This window comes from Prionailurus bengalensis, chromosome E3 (assembly GCF_016509475.1).
Source record: "Prionailurus bengalensis isolate Pbe53 chromosome E3, Fcat_Pben_1.1_paternal_pri, whole genome shotgun sequence".
In the NCBI taxonomy this organism is placed as follows: Eukaryota; Metazoa; Chordata; class Mammalia; order Carnivora; family Felidae; genus Prionailurus; species Prionailurus bengalensis.
Window position 1 is genome coordinate 27,454,864 of NC_057357.1, and position 18,075 is coordinate 27,472,938.

Below are 18,075 nucleotides of genomic sequence, written 5' to 3' on the forward strand. Positions count from 1 at the left end.
CCTAAACAGAGCAAAGAGGCTTGAGCTTCCTGTAAGTGAGAGAGAAATCCTCCTGCCTGGCTGCCTTCAAGCTGGGACATTAGCCTTCTGCCTTTGGTCTCAGACTCACCCTGGAACTCACTCCACAGGCTCTCCTGGGTGTACAGCTTGCCAACTGCAGATCCTGGGACTTCTACTGGTTCTGCTTCTCTGAAGAACCCAGACTAATACATCTGGGAACCCAGAAGTGAAATAAACCCAGCCTCCACCTTTGGGTGTGGGGATGGAGTAGGGGAGGTCTCTGCACCTGGTTTGTCGTTATCAGGACAAATTTGCACAGCACTTTTAGTCACATAATAGTCTCTAACTGGAAAAACAATTCCCTGAACACACTACCTCCCTGCCCCGTCCTCCACCTCCCAGAACTCTGGGATGGGAAAGGGGGTCTGAGGTGTGGAGATATATCTTTATACTGTTTCTCTTCTTCTTAAAGAAGGGATTCTTGGGGCATCTGGGTGGCTCAGTTGGTTGAGCATCCAACTTCGGCTCAGGTCATGATCAGGTTCATGAGTTAGAACCCCACATCAGGCTGGCCGCTGTCAACCTGTCAGCACAGAGATTGCTTCAGATTCTCTATCCCCCTCTCTCTGCCCTTCCCCACTTGTGCTGTCCAAAAAAAATAAATATAAAAACAGAAGGGATTCTTTTTTTTAAATTATTTATTTTGAGAGACAGGGGGAGAGAGAGAGAGAGAGAGAGAGAGAGAGAGAGAGAGAGAGAGAGAGAGAGAGAGAGCGCGCCAGACCCAAGCAGGCTCCAAGCTCAGCACATGGAGCTTGACACAGGTCTAGATCCCACACTTGTGAGATCATGACCTGAGCCAAAGACAAGAGTCAGATGATTAACCAACTGAGCCATCCAGGTCCCCCAAAGAAGGGATTCTTAATCTGTTTTGTGCCAGGGACCCCTTTGGCAATCTTATAAGCCCTTCTCAGAATAATGTATTAAAATACATAACATAAAATACATAGGGATATAAAGAAAACCAATAAACAGTTCTCAAAGAATTTTACAAATTGTGACATAATAACACATGCACTTCCTTTGTTAATGTGTTACATAACACGATTTAGCAGTGGGTTTAATAACAACTGTGATTTTATTTTATTTATTTTTTAAATTAAGTTTATTTATTTTGAGAGAGAGAGAGAGAGCAGGGGAAGGGCAGAGAGGAAAGGAGAGAGAGGATCCCAAGCAGGCTCCGTGCTGTCAGCACAGAGCCAGATGTGGGGCTTCAACTCACAAACAGTGAAATCATGACCTGAGCTGAAATCCAGAGTCAGGGGCTTAAATGACTGAGCCACCCAGGCACTCCAATAACAACTGTGATTTTAAAGTACTGATGAGCATAACTTATATTTTGAAGTAACTGTAACACCTGGGATGTGATAGGAAAATAGCCATGATCTGTTGATCACCAAGGTCCAAATACTACAAATAGTATAGCAGTTTATCGCCCACTGTCTTAGTTTGCCAGGGCTGCCTTAATAAAGTACCATAAATTGGACAACTGGGACAACAGAAATTTACTTTCTTTTTGTCCTGGAGGTTGGAATTCTAAGACCAAGGTGTTGGCAAAGGCATACTTCCATTGAGGATGCTAGAAAGTGTCCAAGATGGTGTGATAATCTACAGATACACCTTGTGTACAGGAAAGAGAAGTGGAGTTGTACTTGTGAAAAAAAGTAGACAAGAAATAAACTCTTTAACCCATACTCTCTTACTTGGGTCTTACTTTTTCCTCGCTGGCCTATGGAGCATCTCTCCAACTCCTGCTTCTCCGACAAGCAGTAAGCAACTTCAATGACCCAAATTTCTAACCCTGAAATCACCCTTCTTAGGAATATATGGTGAATAGGAACTACTTTTTTTTTTTTTTAATGTGAAAGTCAAATGTTATCCTGTCACCCCTGCCCCCCCCCCCACCACTACTCCTTCGATGACCTTTGCTTTGTTTTCAAAATGCTTAAAGTGGCATCTGAGGCCCCACACAACTGGCCCTGCCCACCTCCCTGGCAACATCTCACTCTCCACTCACCCCCGCAACAGTCGGGCCACCCACTTTCTCTCAGGTCATTGAACACACCTATCTCCTTTCTGCCCCCAGCTTTAGCTCATGCTATTGTTCCACTGTTGATTCAGAAATGCCAAGGATTTCTGTTAAGATGTGGGGGGAATGTGCCTTTCTTGCTTCTGTGAATTCACAAGAAGCAAGATAGTGTGAAAACTCGGTGTTTAGAGACCCATGGAAGACACATTTTCTGGGGGCAAGAATTCAGTTAAACTAAAACGTTGTGTTTTTGAATGAAGATACCAGTTTCCTTTCTTTGCACCTTCAACTGGATTTAAAACTTACATTATAGTGTGTGTGTATGTGTTGCATGTACTACTTGGTAAAAACTCTTTCTTACAGACTTGGAATAATTAACTTCCCACATGTGCAAACTGCTAGAATAATCATCTAACTGTGCTCTGTAAACCAGGGTCCAAAATGTTACCTGAGACATGAACATTCCCATGAGGTGGAATTTGATTATTCTGTGTAAGCAGAGTGTGTGTACCTGAGACAGGGACAGAGACAGAGACACTTGAACCTAAAGGAGCATTTCCTGTATTTTGTTCATGTGTTTGCTGAAACTAAGATTTCTGCTACATCCTGGGCCCCTGGGTGGTTCAGTTGGTTAAGCATCCGACTTTGGCTGAGGTCATGATGTCACGAGCCCCATGTTGGGTTCTGTGCTGACAGCTCACAGCCTGGAGCCTGCTTAAAATTCTGTGTCTCCTTCTCTCTCTGCCCCTCCCCCACTCGTGCTCTGTCTCTTTCTCTTTCAAAAATAAACTTAAAATTTTTTTTTAAAAAAGATTTCTTCTACTTCAACTACCATCTGTACTTAGTTCCTTATAGGGATTCACTATATTTTCATAACATTTTTTCTTTAAATTAACCCACTTTTTATAAACTTAGCTTCTACCTAAAAGAATATCAAACAAGCCACAGACAAGGAGAAAATAATTTCAAAATATGTATTTCATAACAGTCTAGCATCCAAAATATACAATGAACTCTTAAAGCTCAACAGTAAGAAAACAACCCAATTTTTAAAAAGGGCAAAAGTCCTGAACAGGCACCTCAGATTACAAATTGAAAATAAACATTTGAAAAGATGCTCATTATCATCTGTCATTAGGGAAATCAAAATTAAAAATAACAATGAGACAATATCATATAGGCTTGCTTGCTATAGACTGAATATTTGTGTCCCCTCCCCCCACAACTTCTTAACAAGGCTCCCACAGTATTGTGAGATTTACCTCTAGGAACTTGACCAGTTTCTCACAATAAACATTGGAGAAAAATCCCCCGTGCTTTTAATGGGGGAGGGGGGGCAAGAGCGGGGTGCAGGGCATGGAAGGGAACCATTTCAAAATATGCCAGAACACTCTATTCTTACAAAATTTGCCCTCTCAGGAGAAACTAGTTAGCCAGAATCTAACCCCTGGGGTTTTTTCAGAACATAACTAACCCCAGGAAAGGGAAATACCCAACTCCAAATACCCACTCCAATAGACTCCCATGGGAGAAAGGGCAATACCCCTTAGGTGGCAGGATTGTGGTAGAACCCCACCCTAATGAATGTGGTGAAAATCTCAAGACAAAGGAAGACAACTTGGCTGTGTGCACATGTGCGATGTTCCTCCCAACTCTGTAACCTAGACTGCCCATTCAGACTGTATGTTACCATATATGGGAGAAAAAGGAGCAAAAAATGTACAAAAGGCAACCTCCCACTGCACTCGGGGCTCAGCCTTTTGGGTCTTAGCTCACTGAGCCCGTGCTGGCATGAATAAAGCTGCTTCATGGAAAGAAAAGCCTTGGTGTCCTGACTCTCTGTGTGACTCACTGCTACAGGATTTCTTGATTGCTGTGGCTTTATAGTAAGTTTTGAAGTAGGTCACTGTCCGTTCAATGTTGTTTTCCTTCAGTGTTGTGTTGGCTATCCTGGATCTTTCATCTCTTCATAAAAACTTTAAAAATAGTTTGTCAATAACCACCAAATAACTTGCCAGAACTTTGGCATTGCATTGGATCTCTAGATCAAATTGGGAAGAACTGACACCTTGGCAATGTTGAGTCTATCCATGAACAGGGAATCTCTCTCCATTTATTTAGTTCATTGATTTCTTTCATTGGAGTTTTATCATTTTCCTCAAAGATCATGTGCATATTCTATTTGATTTATACCATAGTATTTCATTTGGGGGAGTGCTACTTGTAAATGGTGTGGTGTGGTGTGTGTGTGGTGTGGTGTGTGTGTGTTTAAGTACACTTCACACCCAGTACAGAGCCCAACATGGGGCTTGAACTTATGACCCTGAGAGCAAGACCTGAGCTGAGATCAAGAGTCTGATGCTTAACTGACTGATCCACCCAGGGGCCCCTCGTTTCCTTTTTTTTTTTTAAGTGGTGTTGTGTTTTTTATTTCAAATTCCACTTGTTCCTTGTTGGTATGTAAGAAAATGATTAATTGTTGTATATTAATCTTGTATCCTGAAACACTGCCATAATCACTTATTGCAGGAGTTTTTGTTGTATTGTTATAGATTCTTTCACATTTTCTATATACATGATCCTGTCATCTGAGGACAAAAACAGTTTTATTTCTTCCTTTTGAATCTGTATACATTTTATTTCCTTTTCTTGCCTTATTACATTATCTAGACCTTCCAGTATAATATTGAAAAGCAATGGTAGGAGAAGATAAACTTGCCTAATTCCTTATCTTAGTGGGAAAGATTCAAGTTTCTCACCATTAAGTATGATGTTAGCATTAGGGTTTTTTGTGGGGGGGGGGGGGGTGTGTTTAAATCAACCTGAAGGAATCCCTCTCTAAAACTAATTTAGTAAGAGTTTTTATCATGAATGGGTTTTGGATTTTGCCAAATACTTTTTCTGTATCGATATGATCACACGATTTTTCTTAGTTGGTTGATGTAATGGATTACATTAATTTTATTGTATTACATAGTTGATTTTTGTCTGTTGAGCCAGTCTTACCTACCTGGGATAAATGGCACTTGGTCATGCTATATAATTTTTATGCATTTTTGGATTTAATTTGCTAATATTTTGTTAAGGATTTTTGTGTAAGAGATATTGGTATATGTTCATGACCGACATTGGTCTGTAGTTTCCTTATAATGTCTTTATCTGGTTTTGGTTTTAGGGTAATGCCTGCCTCATAGAATGAGTTAGGATGTACCTCTCAGATTCTATCTTCTGAAAAAGATTGCGGAGAGTTGGTATAATTTCTTTTTTAAGTAGTTGGTGCTGTCTGTTTTGGAAGATTATTAATTATTGATTCACATTCTTTAATAAATGTAGGCTTCCCCTCCCCTCTCTTTTTAAGCAGTGCACTCTTCTTTTTTCCCCAAATAAAGTCTTTCTAAGTGGGCAGACAGGCTAGGGCAGAACTACCTGGGCTGAGATTGGGGGAGGGCACCTAAAATTTTTTCTGGTCATCTTCCCTTTCCGCCTTCTTTTTCATGACCCCCTCCCCGTAACTCGGATGACACCATAGAATCCTGTTGCTCTAAGGAACACAGCTGAGATACCACTGGTCTAAAGGTCAGCATAACTGAAAGGAGTGCACGATGCTCTGATTCCCACTCAAAGACCCTGACAGCTGTGGACAAGCCTGGAGACTCCCCTGCACCTCAGTTCTGTCCCCTAACTGGCACTCTCAAGCCCTGTCTCACAAGATGTGGTAAGGATAAGAGACTAAGATGGATGCAAAGGTCCGTACATCTTTGGAAGAATTTTGGGACACAGTTATTTCAGGCTGAAAAGATCCAGGTTTTGTTTTGTTTTGTTTTGTTTTTAGTGTAGTGACTGTAGTAATCAGTTTATTACACAGATTAATCATTCTTTTTAAAAATTTGTTAATGTTTATTTTCAAAAGAGTGAGAGAGACAGAGCATGAGCAGAGGAGGGGCAGAGAGAGAGAGAGGGAGACACAGAATGCAGCAGGCTCCAGGCTCCAAGCTGTCAGCACAGAGCCCACGGAAGGCTCAAACCCATGAACCGGGAGATCATGACCTGAGCTGAAGACAGACGCTTAACTGACTGAGCCACCCAGCCGCCCCAAGATTAATCATCCTTGAGCATACAAGCTCCAGGGGAGCAATTGGGTCTTTAAATATACGCAAGTATTTCCATCAAATGAATTTTCACTCTTACATCCACATAGACCTAAGCAGTTAAAAACACAAGAAAAGTAAGAGCTATTAGCTATGTATTAACTGATAAACCACATACAAACTAAAGAATGTGGAAGACAAGAAGGGGATAAAAGGACAAAGGTTTAGGGTGGGGAAGTGCAAAAGATGTGGGAACAAAGGCCATGACACTTTAGATGCTAATAGCTCCAATCCATCTGAATGTTAGCCAGTTAAACTTAGACCTTAAAATGCAGGATGTGCATGGATTTTAATCTGTTTGGTCATTACTTTCACCTAAGATGGGGGTCCTTTGAAATAAAATGAATACAGAAACAGCTTCATGTTCTTCACCTTGCTTGAGAAGATCCAGGTTTAATGCTTTAATGCACACTGCTGGTGGGAGTGGAAACTTGTGCAACACTGTGGAGAGCACTTTGGTAGTATGGGGTCAAGCTGAATCTGCAACTGGCCCTCTGACCTGACGATGACACTTTATTTTATATATTTATTTACTTTAAGAGAGAGAGACAGAGAAAGGGAAAGCACGAGTGGAGGAGAGGCAAAGAGGGAAAGAGTGAGTGAGAGAGAGAGAGAGAGAGAGAGAGAGAGAATATCCCAAGCAGGCTCCATGCTGTCAGCACAGAGCCCAATGCAGGGCTTGAACCTCTGAACAGAGAGATCATGACCTGAGCCAAAGCTGGATGCTTAACCGACTGAGCCACCCAGGCACCTGAGTTTATAAGTACATATAGGTAATAAATTATAAAAACATGGACTGGAAGGGACATGTACATACCAAGTTCATAATAATGGGCAGGGGAGGTGTCCTAGGTAAGAGAACGCAGGGATTAGGGTTGCTACACACACACACACACACACACATATATGAATCTGATAACTTTTCTCAACTTTGGTGACTACATAGTTATATTTATATAGTTCTTTGTACTTTCTACATGTAAAGTTTTTTCTTAAAAGTAAAATGCATTTATTTCCATCTTGCTAAAATCCACTTATCAAACAATTCTATAGCCCTTACTATGTATGGCTTTGCAAATATTAATACTTCAAACCTCATAATAATCTGAAGAGGTACTATTTTAAAAGGGAGGAAAGGGATGCACAGAGAGGGCAAGCTACTCACCTAGGATAAAACAGGGAGTGACAGAGCTGGGCTTCAGATCCAGGTAGCTGGGCATCACTGTGCATGCTCTCAAGGACCCTCCACCTGTTAATCTGTGACCCGCAGTCCCTCATTAGGGTCCCCTGTGTCCTCCCCATACTGCCCATTGACTTGTCTTTCCTTACTTTGTTTTAAGCTGTGTATGAGATCTGGATTCACACCTCTCTCATTACTCCAGCCCAGTCCCTGGCCCATCACAAATAAACAGCAAATGTTGTTGAACAAATGAATGGATGAATGAGTTGCCTGAGGTTCCTGGGAGCATCTCCATGCAAATGCCATGCGCAGGGCCATTGTCTTTGAGTCCTCCACTGCGTTTGATGCCATCCAGGGTGCTGGCACTGGGCATTATAGGAAATAAGCCCATTAGTAGAAAAATTGAAAAAAAGAAATTAAAACAATATGGGATTTTTATTCTTAGGAGGTCACCTTACTCTCTCTGCCTGTGGGTGTTTTGTTCAGAGAAAATTGTAGAATTTTAGGAAACAGCTGGGTCTCCTCACAAATCCATCTTTTTTCTCCAAATATTCCCACTCACTTCTGGTTTCAGTTTAAATGTCTTTTCTTCTGAGAAGCCTTCTCTGGCTACCCTGTTCCCTCTTTGCTGGTGTTCTGTCTCATATTACCCTTCTCTGTATCAAACTTACTGCAACTTATATATATTTTTTGTGAATTCATTCTTTCCAGTGTCTCTGTGCCCCGGGAGACTGAAAACTCCGAGAGGTCAAAGATCACACTTGTTTTGTGCACACCTTGTCTCCAGTACCCGGCACAATGCTTTCTACACAGTAAGTGCTCATTTATCATCATTGAATGAACGCTGTTGCCAATTGCAGTGGCTTAACTGAAAGATGTGCTATAGGGGTTTCAAAATTTTTTTTCAGAATGCTTTATACTAAGGGAAATTGTTCAGAATTTCTTCTATAAACCAACTCATTACCCTGATTAAATTGAGGGGTGATGGGGAACATCGGCTTGTCCCACCTTCTCTTTGATGCCCCCAACAGGATCCCTGAGGGACCTCACAGACTGCCCCTTGGCCAGCTTTTCTGAGCTCCCCACTCCTTGCAAGTGCCAGAAGAGTCTTGTCACCAAGGGAGCCCCTCTTTGAAGATTGAAACACAGATGATCCAGCCTCTTCTCCCAGCTCCTTCCTCAGCGTCACGGGGTACTTTGCTAATAGAGCCATAAATTCCCCCTCTAAATGAGCATCCTGATTTGATTTGCTCTTCAGATGACCCCTTCCTGGGGAAAATATTATGCTTTCCCTGAGTTATGGCAGAGACTCCAGTGGGTAGCTGTGTTGTGTCCTGCCTCTGCCATCTGATAGTCTGATTCCTCTCCAATTTATGAGCTTGTTAGTTCCCCAGCCAGCTCCTACCTCATTGCGGCTGACCCAGTAATGCTGTTTGCCTGTGTCATCTTGCTCAGACAAACGCAGGCGTCCCCACTGAGGAGACAGCCGCCCTAGCCCAGTCACCTCATTGACTGATGTTGGCTGACTCCATCGACCTGGAGCAGGAAGGACAGAGTATCAGATTGTAGGACAGGCACAACTCCTACAGGCACTGAAGCTCTTGTTGTTGGCTTGAGCATGGCAGGGGTGCCCAATTTCCTTGTTTCTAAATGCTTCCTTGCAGGGAATCCTTGTGGTAACTTCTATTTTTCAAAGGCATGGGCCACTGCCTGCCCTTAGCCCCTTCTTCCTGCTGGGGTTCACGACTCCCTAAGTTCTCCTTCTGGAATGCGTGCTCATACATTCCATCGCAGGTCTGGGGCAATTCCCGTGCTTTGACTCTGACTCTAGGAGTGGCAAGAAATAGAACTGGGCATCCTTTTTATGCGCCTCCATTTCCTGGCCTCTGCAATGGGAACAATAGTAGATCTCAGACCATTTTTCATCTTGTTACCTTGGGCAGAAAAAGAAACACACACACACCCATACCACCCACATAGACATTTTGCATGTCATGTCAAGGAGTTGATGGTAGCTATGGAGTCTCCCCACTAGCCCCAAGTTAACATTTCACGGGCTAGACAAAAATTGGAAACCTAAATGTCCATTGGTTGGTAACTGGAAAGGTAAAATTTGATGTATCCATATGGTGGAATCCTAGTCAACAATAAAAAGAGACAATCTACAGATACATGGATGAACCGCAAAAATACTATGCTCAGGGGGTGCCTGGGTGGCTCAGCTGGTTACACGCCAGACTCTTGATTTCAGATCAGGTCAAGAGTTGAGTTTATGAGTTCTATCCCTGCGTTGGGCTCTGCGCTAACAGTGTGGAGACTGCTTGGGATTCTCTCTCCCTCTCTGCCCCTCCCCCACTTGCACACACATGCATATGTTCTCTCTCTCTCTCTCTCTCTCTCTCTAAATAAACATTAAAAAAACACATGCTCAGGGAAAGAGGCTGGATACAAGAGACCACATATTGTATGGTCCATTTATATGAAATATTCAGAAAAGGCAAAGCTATATGAACAGAAGATAGATTAGAGGTTGCCTGGGGATGGGGATGGGGGATGGGGACAGGAAGTAACAGCAAATGTGCACGAGGGATCGTGTTGAGGGGATGAAATGTTTTAAAACTGATTTATGGCGATGGCTGCATAAGTTGGTTTAAAAAAACGTGTATATGTCTCTCACGGGGCTCTGGGGGTGCTACACAAGATGCAGGCAGGGAAGGATTTAGCAGCGGAGGGTCCTGAGGTCTGTAAGTTCTTTCAAGTGGTTCAGCCTTTGTCCATGACATTGTCAGTATCTATGCCTGTATTTAAATCTGTATCCATTTCCCAGGGCTGCTACAGCAAATGGCCACCAACTGGGTGGCTTGAAACAACAGAAATCTATTCTCTCAGTTATGGAGGCCAGAAGTCCCAAATCAAGATGTGGGCAGGGCCACTCTGGTCTGAGGCTCTCTAGGAGAGTCCTTCCTTGCCTCTTCCACTTCCCATATTCCCGGCTTTCCTCGGCTGGTCCTCGGGTGGTCTTATCACCCAGATCTCTGCTTCCATTTTCACACTGTCTCTCCTCTTCTGTCTGCATGTCTCTTATGAGGACACTTGTCATTGGACTTAGGGTCTGAATTACCCAGGTTGATCACCTTAGCTTGTGTTCCTGAATTAAGGAGCACCGGGGTGGCTCAGTCACTTAGGCATCCGGCTTCAGATCAGGTCATGATCTCTCTGTGGGTTCGAGCCCGCATTGGGGTCTCTACTGTCATTGTGGAGCCTGCTTGGGATCTTCTGTCCTCCACCTCTCTCTACCCCTCCCCTCCTTGTGAGCCCTCTCTCTGTCTCTCTCAAAAATAAATATTAAAGGGGCGCCTGGGTGGCGCAGTCGGTTAAGCGTCCGACTTCAGCCAGGTCACGATCTCGCGGTCTGTGAGTTTGAGCCCCGCGTCAGGCTCTGGGCTGATGGCTCAGAGCCTGGAGCCTGTTTCCAATTCTGTGTCTCCCTCTCTCTCTGCCCCTCCCCCGTTTATGCTCTGTCTCTCTCTGTCCCAAAAATAAATAAAAACGTTGAAAAAAAAAATTAAAAAAAAATAAATAAATAAATATTAAAAAATAAAGATCCTGAATTTAATCTGCAAAGACTTCTTTTTTTCTTTTCTTTTTTATTTATGTACTTATTTTTAATTTAATTTATTTTTATTTTTTTATTTTTATTTTTTTTAAAATTTTTTTTTCAACATTTATTTATTTTTGGGACAGAGAGAGACAGAGCCTGAACGGGGGAGGGGCAGAGAGAGAGGGGGACACAGAATCGGAAACAGGCTCCAGGCTCTGAGCCATCAGCCCAGAGCCCGACGCGGGGCTCGAACTCACGGGCCGCGAGATCGTGACCTGGCTGAAGTCAGACGCTTAACCGACTGCGCCACCCAGGCGCCCCAATTTAATTTATTTTTAAATGCACATCCACGTTAGTTAGCATATAGTGCAACAATGACTTCAGGAGTTGATTCCTTAATGCCCCTTACCCATTTAGCCCATCCAACCTCCCACACCCCCTCCAGTAACCCTCGTTTGTTCTCCATATTTATGAGTCTCTTCTGTTTTGTCCCCCTCCCTGTTTTTATGTTGTTTTTGCTTCCCTTCCCTTATGTTCATCTGTTTTGTATCTTAAATTTGTCATATGAAGTCATAAGATATTTGTCTTTCTCTGACTGACTAATTTCGCTAGCATAATACCCTCCAATTCTATCCACGTAGTTGTAAATGGCAAGATTTCGTTCTTTTTGATTGCCGAGTAATACTCCATTGCATATGTATACCACATCTTCTTTATCCATTCATCCATCAATGGACATTTGGGCTCTTTCCATTCTTTGACTATTGTTGATAGTGCCACTGTAAACATTGGGGTGCATGTCCCCCTTTGATACACCACACCTGTGTCCCTTGGATAAATACCTAGTAGTGCCATTGCTGGGGTAGGGTAGTTCTAGTTTTAATTTTTCGAGGAACCTCCACACTGCTTTCCAGAGTGGCTGCACCAGTTTGCATTCCCACCAGCAGTGCCAGAGATCCTCTTTCTCTGCATCCTTGCCAACATCTGTTGTTGCCTGAGATGTTAATGTTAGCCATTATGACGGGTGTGAGGTGGTATCTCATTGTGGTTTTGATTTGTATTTCCCTGATGATGAGTGATGTTGAGCATTCTTTCATGTTTCTGTTAGCCATCTGGATGTCTTCTTTGGAGAAGTGTCTATTCATGTCTTTTGCCCATTTCTTCACTGGATAATTCATTTTTTGGGGTGTTGAGTTTGATAAGTTTTTATAGATTTTGGATACTAACCCTTTATCTGATATGTCATTTGCAAATATCTTTTCCCTTTCTGTTGGTTGCCTTTTAGTTTTGCTGATTGTTTCCTTTGCTGTGCAGAAGGTTTTTACTTTGATGAGGTCCCAGTAGTTCACTTTTGCTTTTATTTCCTTTGCCTCCAGAGACATGTTGAGTAAGAAGTTGCTGTGGCCAAGATCAAAGAGGTTTTTGTCTGCTTTCTCCTTGAGGATTTTGATAGCTTCCTGTCTTACATTAGGTCTTTCATCCATGTTGAGTTTATTTTTGTGTCTAGTGTAAGAAGGTGGTCCAGGTTCATTCCTGTGCATGTCGCTGTCCAGTTTTCCCAGCACCACTTGCTGAAGAGACTGTCTTTATTCCATTGGATATTCTTTCCTGCTTTGTCAAAAATTAGTTGGCCAAGACTTCTTTTCTAGATGAGGTAACATTCACAGGTTGAAGGGATTTGATATGGATATATTTTTAGGAGGAGACCACCATCGTATCTATCTGCATCATCTATATCTGTACATGTATCATCGATATATCTGTATCATTAGATCTTTATACATCTCTATATACAATCTATAAACTGACAAAAAAACAAGTATGTCAAAATGTGAGGAGTAGCTGATCTCTGTTGCAGGTACATAGGTGCTCCTTGTACAGGCATACAGCTCTAAAAATGCTGTGTTTTTTATTTCAAATGTTTCTAGATCTTGGAAAGGCATTCAAGTGCAACTGTATGTTGTATCACACCTTTAACAAAAGTCTGGAGAGTACTCCATAATATAACATATTAATATGCCTGCAACAATATGTTTGAATATTCACACTAAGTGGGTTAAATCGAGACACCATTTCATGCTTACTCAGGTCAGCTTTTCTACCAAATGAGTTTTAGCACCAGATGCATGATAAACTTCTGGACTTCAGAGATCTTTGAATTTGAAAATTATGGAGAAGAGAGTGGGTACCTGTGTTATTCTTTCTCCTTTTTTGTATGTTTGAACATTTTTGTAATGAAACATTTTGAAAAATAAGCCCGTGCATGTAACATGCTTCGCCGAGTGCCTGGCACATAGTAAGAACTCCAAAAAATATGACAGTTACAATTAATTTCACAATGATTATTCTATCAACAGTGTTACAAGTCAGGCAGTTAGGAACTATTCAAGGTTTTGATGTGAGAGAATGACATGGCCAGGGGACAGAGAATCTAGAAAGATCCCTGTGGCATGACATGACAGGGATGGGGCAGGGACCAGAGGGAGGCTGGTTAGGAGGCTGTTATACACGTCCAGGAAAGAGATGATGAGGTCCTGAAGCAGAAGAGAAGAAGAAAGCTGGAATTAACCTGACAGAGCCTGGTGAGCATTCTGGGAGAGCAGGATGGATTCTTGTCAGCCTCCCTGATGTGCTGAGTGACAGCGGAAGAGACATACAGGGTGCTGCTCTGTGCATTTAGGAGAGAAAATACACATCAGTCAATCCTGGAATGAGCCAAGTGGGAATTTCTCAGCTGACTCAAGCCTCCCGATCTGGACAAGAGCTCTAGTAACAAGAGCAACATTTTTGATTGTCGGGGTTAATTTGAGGCAGAGGGCTTGCTGGTCGGATCCATTTGGGCACAGAGCACAGACCAGTGGGAGTCCCTGTGCAGAAGTAGGTTCCCTGGAGACTTTTCTCCTTTTAGACCTGCAGATGCCTAAGGGCAAAGGCAGGGCTTCTCACCATAGGCCAGAGTTAGAATCACTTGGGGGAAGACTTTAAAACAACTCCCCATCCTAGATCAAGTACATCAGAATCTCTGAGGGAGGGCCCTGGCATTGTATTTTTAAGAAGCTCTTCCAGGTGATTCTAAGATGCAGCAAGGGTGGAGACCACTGGGTTAAGTGATGCGGGAGCCCAACCCAGAAAATGCCACCAGCCTGAGTTGTCTCAGTCAGTGTGCAAAGGGTGGCAGGTTGGGCAAATATTTGAAAGGTGGCAGGGAGGGAGGGAGGGAGAGAAGAGTAACACAGACTGGGTGGTTAAAAAAAAAAAAAGCAGGAAAGCAACACCATACACAGTCTACACGGTGGGCATGACGAGAGCCATCCCCAAGCTGTTGTCAGAACCTCAGGCGCGATGGAGGACAGAGGACCAGGAAGAGGACACACCAAGAGTAAGGCAGTCCGCAGTGGGATCACAAGACTTCCTTAACACACGCCAAGTGTATTCCAGATGTGGGATTAAGACGATGGCGATATGACAAGGGGAGAAAAGTGCCAAGAATGACTCTCTGGGGAATCACGGCCTTCACAAAACCGCACGCATCCCCAGGGGCTCCCAGTGTAGACAGCTGTCAAAGAGCAGGGTCCGTGTCTTCGCACTTCCCATGAGGCCCTGGCAGCTTTGTATTATTTCCTTTAAGCTGGTTTGATTGTTTAGAAAGGCCATCTTTATTTTAGAAGAACTTGAAAAATACAGAGAGGCAGGTACAGAACAAGACCAAAGCTACATTCACTGATCCCTCATAAGCCCATCGCAGAATCCGTGTCTATGAATTTCTTCCCCATTGTCTGTCTTCTGCTTGGAATGTGTACTTTTTCTTTTTAGACACAAAGAGGAGCGTATTAGATCCAGTTTTATAATTTTATTCATTTAACAATGGATGTGGAACGTTTTTCCTCTGTCAAAAAAAAAAAATCCCATACAAACCTTTTTGACGGCTCCCTAACATTTCATTGTATGCGTGTTTCAACACTACTCAATTTGCCATTTAAGAAGCAATATAGGGGGTTTCTGGGGTTTTACTTCTAATCGTCACTGCAGTAACATCGTGGGACACGCATCTTCCTGCAGTTAGCTGGTTTTTGCTTTGGGATAAATTGGTCCAAGTGGAATTGCTGTGATACAGGGCAGGTGCACACACAGGTCTTCTAGTATCCAGCACCAAATGACCGTGTGGTTGGCCCTCCCCTGAACCGACCAATTCAAACTACTTCAAGCACTTTAAGCACTTCCCGCCCTCAAGGCACATACTCCAAGCAGCAAATTCGCAAAGGCGGCTCTTGCGTCAGCTCAAAGCATACAATTCCTTTGATGTGAATGTTCCGCTCTGCACTGTGCAGTCTAAATCATCACAGACAATTTGTTTTGTAATCAGCAGACCTAGTAAAGGGAACTTCCTAGAAATTAATCAACTGAGGAAGGACTGCAGAGGTCTGGTTTGGCTTAGGTTTCATTTGGTTTGGGGAGGTTGTTTTGGCTATGGACTACCTGGCTGAAAGTGAAATTTTAGGGGCGCCTGGGGCGCCTGAGTGGGCTCAGTCAGTTAAGTGTCCGACTCTTGATCTCTGCTCGGGTCATGAGTTCGCAGTTCATGCGTTCGGGTCCTGCATCAAGCTCTCTGCTTTCAGCGCTGAGCCTGCTTTAGATCCTCTGTCCCCACCTCTGTGCCCTTCTCCCTCCTACCCACCATCTCTCTCTTTCTCTCTCTCTCAAAAATAGATTAAAACATTTAAAAAATAATAAAATAAAAAGTGAAATTTCTAGAACTTTTTCCCAAGCCCCTCACTCCCCTGAACTTCACATCTTTTGGCCTCGGGTTTTCGCCATTTGAGGTCCAGCTCAGGGTCATAGTCTTCCTAACAAAACTTTATTCTCCTGCCCTCAGAGAGAAACGTTAGTGCACTACGTGTTTTTCCCCACCTGGAGTTTCCTTCAGGTGGGATTGCCAGGTTTAGTAAATAAAAATACAGGATGCCCAGTTCGACTTGAGTTTCAGGGATTCTGCCCATTCCTGAACATGTCTATTCCAATTGTGCATTCTAGCCGTGGAGAAATGAAACCACTGGCTGGGTCCAGGGACCCGCAGGATTCACTGTGAAAAGGAGGTGAGCTCCTGACTGATTGCCTGACCTCCATAAGCCCCTACTCTGACTAGTGGATCATAGTGAGGTCTTGTTTCCCCTGGAATTAGTGTCAGTCACAGCCAGTCCCCAAAAGGTCTGATGCTTGCCTTTTCCCCCATGCACAGTCAGCCTGGTATAAGGTCATAGGTCCCTCTGGGGAAGACCCAGAGACAGATCAACAGTACAAACTGGGGGCAGGGCAGTGTGCAAGCTTCCCTTGCCTTCAGAGGTTCCCGGGTTCTGTCAGCTGGCTCAAGTCTGGGAATTGACTGAGGGGCCATCACACTCTGTTTTGGTGATTCAACTTAGACTTCTTTTCACTTGACCTAAACTCTTCTGTTTCTACATATCAAGTAAGAATTTAGTAGACTGTGCCTGTATTTATTTTCCAGCGGCACTGTGATCAGTTGGCCAGCCCTGTAAGTCTGCGTGTCTGACTGTTCTGAGGACCGTTTTGACTCCACTGTCACTTACTGTAACCACGCCCACCTCGCCTTTGCTGATGAAGAGCCGCCACTGGGCCCCGACACCCCAGGATCCCGTTGTCCCCGCTGCACTTAGAAATCCCCCACTTAGCTGCATTTCCCACCGTAATTTCTGACGTACAGAGAAGGACGACCACAAATCTCTGTAAGGATGCGGGGGCTCCCCTCACTGATTTATTTCTCACAGTTGTGGTGACCCTCCCGAGGCAGATGAGCAAGTCTTCCACGATAAATCCACTCTGGCGTTCCAGTCTCCCTAAGCCCTGGGCCTTGGACACCTCCCTCTGCCTTCCTCTGCAGCACACCGTCAGTGCGCTGGCGTCCCAGCTATGTCTGCCCTGGGCCACCTCGTGCTCCAGCCAGCCAACCAAGCAAACCATTAGAGCTCGCTCTTTTCCTTCCTTCCTTCCTTCCTTCCTTCCTTCCTTCCTTCCTTTCTTCCTTCCTTTCTTTCTTTCTTTCTCTGTCTCTCTCTTTCTTTCTCTTTCTTTCTTTCGAAGACTTGTATTTATTTATTTATTTTTTTAATTTTTTTTTTCAACGTTTATTTTTGGACAGAGAGAGACAGAGCATGAACGGGGGAGGGGCAGAGAGAGAGGGAGACACAGAATCGGAAGCAGGCTCCAGGCTCTGAGCCATCAGCCCAGAGCCTGACGCGGGGCTCGAACTCACGGACCGCGAGATCGTGACCTGGCTGAAGTCGGATGCCTAACCGACTGCGCCACCCAGGCGCCCCATGTATTTATTTTTTAAGTGCTTATTTATTTTGAGAGAGAGAGCTAGGGAGGGACAGAGAGAGAGGGAGAGAGTGAGAATCCCAGGCAGGCTCTGCGCTGGCAGCTCAGAGCACAATGCAGGTCTCGAACCCATGAACACTGAGATTGTGACCTGAATGGAAAACCAAGAGTTGGATGTTCAACCAGCTGAGCCACCTAGGTGCCCCTAGAGCTCTTTCTAACCCTCTAAGCTGCAGAATCTCTACTCAGTGGGCTGAAATCAATACATTTGGGGAAAAGAAAAGAAAATTTGGGGAATTTATATGCCTTCCACTATTATCCCACAGCCTTAATATCTGTTCCCATGAAATCTGCCAGGTTTCTATGTATAAATTAAAAAAAAAATTTTTTTTTTCAACGTTTATTTATTTTTGGGACAGAGAGAGACAGAGCACGAACGGGGGAGGGGCAGAGAGAGAGGGAGACACAGAATCGGAAACAGGCTCCAGGCTCTGAGCCATCAGCCCAGAGCCTGACGCGGGGTTCGATCTCACGGACCGCGAGATCGTGACCTGGCTGAAGTCGGAGGCTTAACCGACTGCGCCACCCAGGCGCCCCTCTATGTATAAATTTTTAAAAGTCCTGTAGTTCTCTTGGAGTGTAGGGCTCCCTCATCCCCACCCCATGGGTCACAGTTTATACCTCCCCCCGTTTGGGACCTGCTCTGACCTGAGTGGTCATAGAT

At 43.9% G+C, this 18,075-nt stretch overlaps 1 long non-coding RNA gene across 1 annotated transcript in view; it reads left to right on the plus strand.

The window, feature by feature from the left end:
• Window positions 1-18,075, plus strand: part of LOC122471623 — a 231,287-nt gene that overhangs the window by 208,856 nt on the left and 4,356 nt on the right. The window contains exon 4 of the long non-coding RNA XR_006294221.1: window positions 8,129-8,229. This is a non-coding gene — a long non-coding RNA (uncharacterized LOC122471623). The remainder of the gene's footprint in view (window positions 1-8,128; window positions 8,230-18,075) is intronic.